Source organism: Microtus ochrogaster, chromosome 16 (genome assembly GCF_000317375.1).
Source record: "Microtus ochrogaster isolate Prairie Vole_2 chromosome 16, MicOch1.0, whole genome shotgun sequence".
Lineage (NCBI taxonomy): Eukaryota > Metazoa > Chordata > Mammalia > Rodentia > Cricetidae > Microtus > Microtus ochrogaster.
In genome coordinates this window covers 6,698,216-6,705,836 of record NC_022018.1, presented here as the reverse complement: position 1 = coordinate 6,705,836, position 7,621 = coordinate 6,698,216, and positions in this window count along the sequence as shown.

Genomic DNA, 7,621 nt, shown 5'->3' with positions numbered 1-7,621 from the left:
CCAAACATCCTGACCATTGTTAGGCAGAGACAGTTTGTCTGCAGAGCTATGTGTCCAGCTCAGACCTGGCCTATGGCCTTGATTCCTGGCTGCCATACAGAAATATGGCCCTACAAGAGTCCAGAAAGAGAAAATTCAGAAAATGAATGGGCTCTAGTAATTAGTCCACATGAGTGAACATAGACATTCCTATTTTTATTCCTGTTTCCAAATTGAATTCACAGATTGACCTTGCTGAACAGATGTAGCAGCATTTGATTCAGGAAGGGAAGAATTTATTTTGGTTAGAACTCTGTTTGAAAGCAACATACAACATATTTTTAGCCATCGAATGAACCCGTGGAGTTGTGAGCAAGTGGTTCTCCGCTGCAACCTAGAAATTTTGATGTTTGTGTCGATGGGGCACAAAGCATACTCTCTTCGATTACAGCACTGTCACCAGAGTTTTATGGTAAAAGTCCCAGCGACCACAGGTTAGGGAGGCTCAGCCACCTGTGCCCAGAACACCAGTGAAAGAGACAAGTAACGGTGAAAAGCAGAGAGAGGACATTCATTCCACATTGGAAAAATGAACGGATATGAAGAGACGTCAACTCCATCTTCAGGGAACTGACATGAAGTTTAGATTTAAACAAAGAGACAGAGCTATGTCTTAGTCATTTTCCTGTTGCCATGAAAAAAACCCCATGACCAAGGCAACTTATAAAAGAAAGCGTTTAATTCGGGGTTCACAGTTCTATAGGGTTAGAGCCATGACCATTGTGTTGGGGACCACGGCAGCCAGCATGGCAATGGAGCAGCAGCTGAGAGCTTGCAACTGATCCACAAATGCAAGGCGGGGGTGGAGCCTACTAGCTGGACAGGGTCTGGGATTCTGAAACCTCAAAGCCCATCCCCAGTGGCACACTTCCTCCAACAAGGTCACACCTCTTAATGCTTTCCAAACAGTTCTACCAACTGTCAATCAAGCAACGTATAAGCCAACGGAAGTCATTCTCACTCAAGCCGCTACACAGAGACAGGTCTAGCTAAGAAGTTCTAGTCAAGGTGTGGTCTTGCCTACCATTGATCCAATGCTCTGTCCTGCAAGGTGGTTCATGTTACAAAGTGCTCCGTGTACACATGAAGGAAACAAACGAGATAAAAATAGCTTGAAAAAGTTAGCCCTTGTCTACAAGGGCACTCTACACCTTCTGCTCACCAAACAGCCACTATTTGGAGTGAGGTCCAGGGCCTGTGTGAGATTTTTTTCTTAAAGGTGGTAGTCATTACCTAAATAGAAACACAAGATCACAAGCTGGGAAGGAAAAGTACCACTAACCATCTCAGCTTAGAGAACACGGAGTCAGCAAAATGTTCTCCTAAGCTTTGTACTCAAGAAGACATATGTAGTCGAGGAGCACAGATACGCTGAGCACACAAAGACCCCACAGCAAGGAGCGCACAGCTACTTAGAAGTCCTTCACACAGACACTAAGTCAGCTTTTATTCCCATTCTATCCCTAAGACAGGCAGTGGGGGCGAGGCCCAAGGGGAAGTCATGAGGTAATCACATAGCATGTGTCTTCCTTCCCTGTGATTGGATGAGTAGCTTTCCAGTTGGGCCAATGAAGGGCACGTGGACTCCTTGCCAGCTCCACCCCTGAGATGCTCAAAACATCAGTCTTCATCCAGATCCACACAAGCCCACCAGGCAAAGGAATGTGGTGCACAGATATGATCAGAGGCCTGAGGAGGATTTGAACTCAGGTCCACATGCATGGGCAGCAGGTACTCTTGCGCTGAGCCAGCTCCCCAGCTGAAGATTCTACTTTCAGAGCAAAATTTAGAATCCTTACATAGGTAAAATAATATGCTCACTGAGTTGGCAAGTAGCCAACTTAGACTACTTAGAAATTTGGGGGACAATACATACAAATAGACTCATTTTCTGTTATTCATGTGAGTTTCAGATATACAACAACAACATGCTTATTTGGGTGAGATAAACAAATATGAAACAGATTTAAATAGGAGCTTTGCCTAAACAGCAAGTTCATGTGAATTGTATCAATTATATAATAAATAGTAGAAACATTAAAAGAGCTTTATTAGTCATTTTGTGTTACAAGTCCAGAATCAATATACACTGTATGACAAAGAATCCTTGTGGGTCACTTTGTATACATTAAACTCACCAGCCTTGACTCTGCAAGTATTTTCGCAGTGTTTAAATGGAGTTTAGACAACAGCTCTGTGTGTGTTTAGTCACAGACCAGAAAGGTTTGGATGTCATAAACTAAAATAGCAGTGTGCATAAAGTGGTCGCCCAAGAGGCTTTATCATAAGCAGGTACTTAAATAAACCCAGACTTTGTTAAACTCAGTTTCCTTAGTATGCCAAAGCCTAGCAAACCAGCAGAAAATATAAAAAATTATCTTTTAAAAGATATTTAACTTTATTTTCTGTGAATTGGTGTGAAGGTGTAAGATCCCCCAGAGCTCTAGTTGCAAACAGTTGTGAACTGCCATGTGGATGCTGGGAATCGAACCCAGTGATCTTAACTACTGAGCCATCTCTCTACTCCCTTAAACAATTACCTTAATAAAACAAAATCTGGTCTGCTAAATCAATTACTTGTTGCAAATGTCACTGGGAGTGGAATAAGATTTTGAAGAAAGTCTAAATCTGCAACAATCCTCCTGTAACTGCCTCTTGAGTGCTGGGGCTGCAGCCATGCTCCATTTGTCTGACTATAACATTTGATGAAAGAACTCAGCCTTTCTTAGGGCACTGGCCTACTTTTACTTAAGTTCTTACTTTACATTGAGCACCGAATCCCATCCTTCTCAGGTGTGTCAGCACATGCACTTGGCAAGTAAAAGTAGAAGGATCAGGAGTTTAAGGTCATGTTTGGCTACATAGTGAGTTCTAGGCTAGCCTAGGCTATATGAGACCCTGTCTCAAAGAAATGATTTTAGAACATAGCTTTTATTCCAGATGGATGGTGCATACCTTTAATCCATGCACTGGGAGGCAGAGGCAGGAGGATCTCTGTGAATTCAAGGCAAGCCTAGTCTACACAGGAGAGGTAGGACTATAAGCATAGTGAAAGTCTGTCTCTTAAAAAGGAAGTTTACAACTTGAAACATCTTTTACGTACATTTGAAAATAACATAAGGACCATGCGTAGACTCATCTCCTGATCTATAAGTATACCTCATACATGTGACAGCCATGTTTACTTAGAGTTATAAAATAGCTGCTGGAGGGCTGGAGAGACAGCTCAGCTGTTAAAGGCTAGGCTCACAACCAAAAATAAAACAGTTGTGAAAAGATTTTGGCCTAAACAGAAATTTAAATTAGCCTGATTCTGTTAAAAGCTCAACAATAGTAGGAAACACAAATCATTAAATGCTTATCTTTTAAAATTAAGTTTGAAAACTTAAATACAAGTAAACCTACATTCTAGAAAGTCTAATTGCTTTGAATATAAAGCATTAAAAACCTTATAGTCAAGGGTTGGAGGGGATGCTCAGTGGATAACGCCCTGCAGATGCCCTTCAGGCCAGAACCCGTGTAACAGATGATGGGCAGGCACTGTGACCTGCCTGGGTTCCCAGCACTCAGGAAATGTGGGAGATTATTGCAAGCCCCCAGGCCTCTATGGTCTACACAGTGAGCTTCTAATGGCATAACAACTCAACAAAGATGTTCCCAGAGTTCTTAAGACAAAAGTGTGGGTTCTGACAGCCACAGAGGAAGCAGCTCACCTGCCAACACACCAACTAAAGACATGGGGACAGCAGGGAAGGACAGTTATTCAATGCTGGTTTTGTTAGAAAGAGGAACAAATAAAAAGGTCCAGCGATATCTATCTTTGAGGTTAAGATTTAGATGGAAGACATAAACTTTGTATAATGAAGCAATTCTAGTGAAGGCACAGTCCTCACAACCGTTATTCAGATGTCTTAGCTCTAGTTCCTCTGTTGTCCTGAAGGTGTGCTGATGTGGGAGTGATTTCTTATTAATAAAGAAACTGCCTAGGCCTCTTGATAGGCCAACCCTTAGGTGGGTGGAGTAAACAGAACAGAATGCTGGGAGAAAGAAGCTGAATCAGGAGTCGCCATGATTCTCCCACTCCAGGCAGATGCAGGTTAAGATCATTCCTGGTAAGCCAGCTCTTGGGCTACATAGATTATTAGAAATGGGCTAGTCCAGGTGCGAGAGTTAGCTGAGAAAAGGCTAGATATAATGGGCCAAGCGGTGTTTAAAAGAATACAGTTTCCGTGTAATTATTTCGGGTAAAGCTAGCAGTGGGGGCGGCCGGGTGCCAGGGACGCAGCCCGCCGCTCCTATTTCAACAGTGTGCTAGCCTAAAAGGTGGTTCACTAAGTCATTAGTTACTAATCTGTTAGTTGTTGAGGGTCTAGCCTCAAAAATAATTGTCTTCATGGGAGGGAAAAATCTGTGCTAAACTAAAAATGATTCAGGAAGAGAGGTTAAGTCAAAGACTTATTTCTGTGTTTTCGGCCAAAGTACAGACACAGATAAAGGTAGAGGCACAAAAACTTTCATCCTGTTTTTCGTTACCTTGTGTAAGGAGCCAATGTTTTGTTTGGTGTTTCCATCAACACCAGGTTGTACATATCTGCTGAATTCTCTCTTTGGGTCCAGCCTTGTAGGGGATGAGGTAAGCTAGGAAAGTCTCTTGTGAGTGACTACCATGCCTGTGACGGTGAGGGTTAACTGTCACCTTCACAGGATGCAGACTCACCAGGAAGAGGGGCCTCTGGGCTGGCCTGTGGAGGACTTCCTTAACTGGGCTAATTGATGTAGAAAGACCCATCTGAGGACAAGTGTCCCTTGGACAGAAGATTCGTAACTGTGTAAATGGAGAAAGTGAGCTGCGTCATAGTGTGTAATCATCATTCTCTGCTTGCTGACTATGGAGTTAATGTAAGCAGCTGCTTCAAACTCTTGCTTTTTTTGTGGTCCTTGTCAGAATGGGATGTAATCCTAAACAATGCATTGGAGGAAAGCCCCCTTCTCCCTTGAAATATTGGACCAGAGTATGGAATGGGAGGTCCTTCTGTATATGTGTTCTTTGATTGGTTAATTAATAAAGAATCTGTCTTGGGCCCAGCAGGGCAGAATAGAGGTAGGCTGGGAAAACTAAACTGAATACTGGGAGAAAGGAGGCAGAGTCAAAGAGATGCCATGGAGCCGCCAGAGGAGAAAGACGCAAGCTGTCCGTTGGAACCTTGCCAGTCGGCCATGAACCTCCTGGTAAAATATAAAATAATAGAAATGGGTTAATTTAAGAGATAAGAGTGAGCTAGAAGTATGCATAAGCTAAGAGGCCAAACAGTGTTGTAATTAATACAATGTCTGTGTGATTATTTAGGGGCTGAGAATCCAGGAACAAACAAGCAGCCAACTACAACAAATTGGCATGCCAACATGGCCAACTAAATCCATCTAAAGCCCGAGAGAGCTTTAAAAGGAATTCTAGACCCAAAAGAACAGAATTTAGCACAGTTTCATGGTAGCTACAATTTTCTTTTCTAGATGGGCTCACTGCAAGCAAGGGCACCATGGCTGCTTTAAGAGAGGCACACTAAAAACTGTGTGACTTCTTTAAAAAACAACGGCTTCCTGGTTTGCCAACACAGACAGCTCTTGACTCTTTTGGGAGGTTTGGCTATGGAGCACTTGAATGGGACTTTTCATAACAATGAAACACATCTACTCCTGGCAACACCAATAACTTCAAGAGGAGGATGGGCACCACAGAGGCTCCTTATGGAGTTTGCTAACCTTCCTGGCAAGAAACTGCTCTTGCCTGGACTGCTTGATGTTAAACTATATAAACTGGACATGCAGGACCCACAGAGAAATGACTGCTGAACTTACCTAAAAGTAAGACGACCTTGCAGGGCTCCTGCTTCATGAAAGAGTCTGCTAAACATTCTACAGGACACAGAAAAAATGTGACTAATAAACTGCTAATATAAGTAGAACTGTCTTTGAAATTTCCTTGTTGTTAGAGGCTGCTTGTTTGTTTCTCAACCACCCAGCTGCACAAACTCCTAAAATAACCACACAGAAACTTATTAATTAAATCATTGCTTGGCCCATTAGCTCTAGCTTCTTATTAGCTAACTCTTACATCTTAATTGAACCCATCTCCATTAATCTGTGCATCACCCTGAGGTTGTGGCCTGCCAGCAAAGTTTCAGCACGTCTGTCTCTGGTGGTGGCTCCATGGCTTCTCTTGGACTCCGCCTTCTTTCTTCCAGCACTCACTTTAGTTTTCCCTGCCTAGCTTTGTTCTGCCCTGCTATAGGTCCAAGACAGTTTCTTTATTAATCAACAGTAATCACAGCGTTCAGAGGGGAATCCCACATCATTTCCTACTTCATGGAAAAGTCTGCTAAATACTATGGGCCAGCAGTAGACTAAAGATGGGTGCCTACAACATTACTAAAGAATTTTGGGTGACTGTCCATGTGACAATATATCTCTGTCAATTCTAGAGTTTTGGAAGTTGCTTACAATGTATTTCTTGTTAACGTAGGTAATATTATATCCTTCTGGAATCTTTGATGGAGTTGAAGAATAGATAGTTATAATTTTCCTTAGTTATGATAAAAGATAAAGTAGATATAAATGTTGTAACTATAATTTTTGCTTTATATCTGCTTTGCTATATTTAATTATACTATGTTAAAATGAAAACCTTCCTTTTCACTTAGACAGAAAAGGGGAGGTAATGTTGGTTTCCCCTTTGTATGCTGTGAATACTATTGGTTAATAAAGAATCTGTCTTGGGCCTGGCAGGGCAAATAGAGGTAGGCAGGGAAAACTAAAGTGAATGCTGGGTATCGGCTTAAATAAATGCAAGGCAGATATTAAAGAATACATACAGCTTTAATGTTTAAATAAACTTAGAGAACCGAGGTTCCCGTCTGTAGCCTTTTCACAGAAGGCAGAAAAAAAAAAAGGGGGCGTACAGGCTCCCAAGCCCAATTTATCAGTCAACATTCACCCGAGGCAAACCCACCTCCTAAAGGGGCTGGCTTAACCCTACAATGCTGGAAGAAAGAAGGGGCATCAGAGGACACCATGTAGTTGCTGCCAGGAACAGGCATGCTGTAACCTTGCTGGTAAGCTGCGGCCACATGATTAAGGGAGATGGGTTAAATTAAGATGTAAGAGTTAGCCAATAAGAAGCTAGAGCTAATGGACCAAGATGTGATTTAGTTAATACAGTTTCTGTGTGGTTATTTTGGGGCTGAGAGGCTGGGAACAAACAAGCAGCCTCCTACAAGAGGAATATGTTATCACCACAAGAGAAGGGAAAATATGGCAGTGCCTTCGCAGAGTCATGCGGGAATCTGATCCAAAATGGAAAGGAGACAGACACCAAAATGAAGAAGAGCTATAAGGCCTTCACTCTGCATTTAGTGGGCCAAGAAGACGGGTCCATACACTGTTCATGTAAGATGCTCATGTAAGAGAGTGCCACACCTCTGTCTGTTCTCCTTGAAGGCACAGGGGCACTGAGGCTCAAGGGGTGCTCTCAGATGTATTGTCCTTTTGGGTAAGTCATTTGTCAGAAGAATTACCAGTGCCTTCG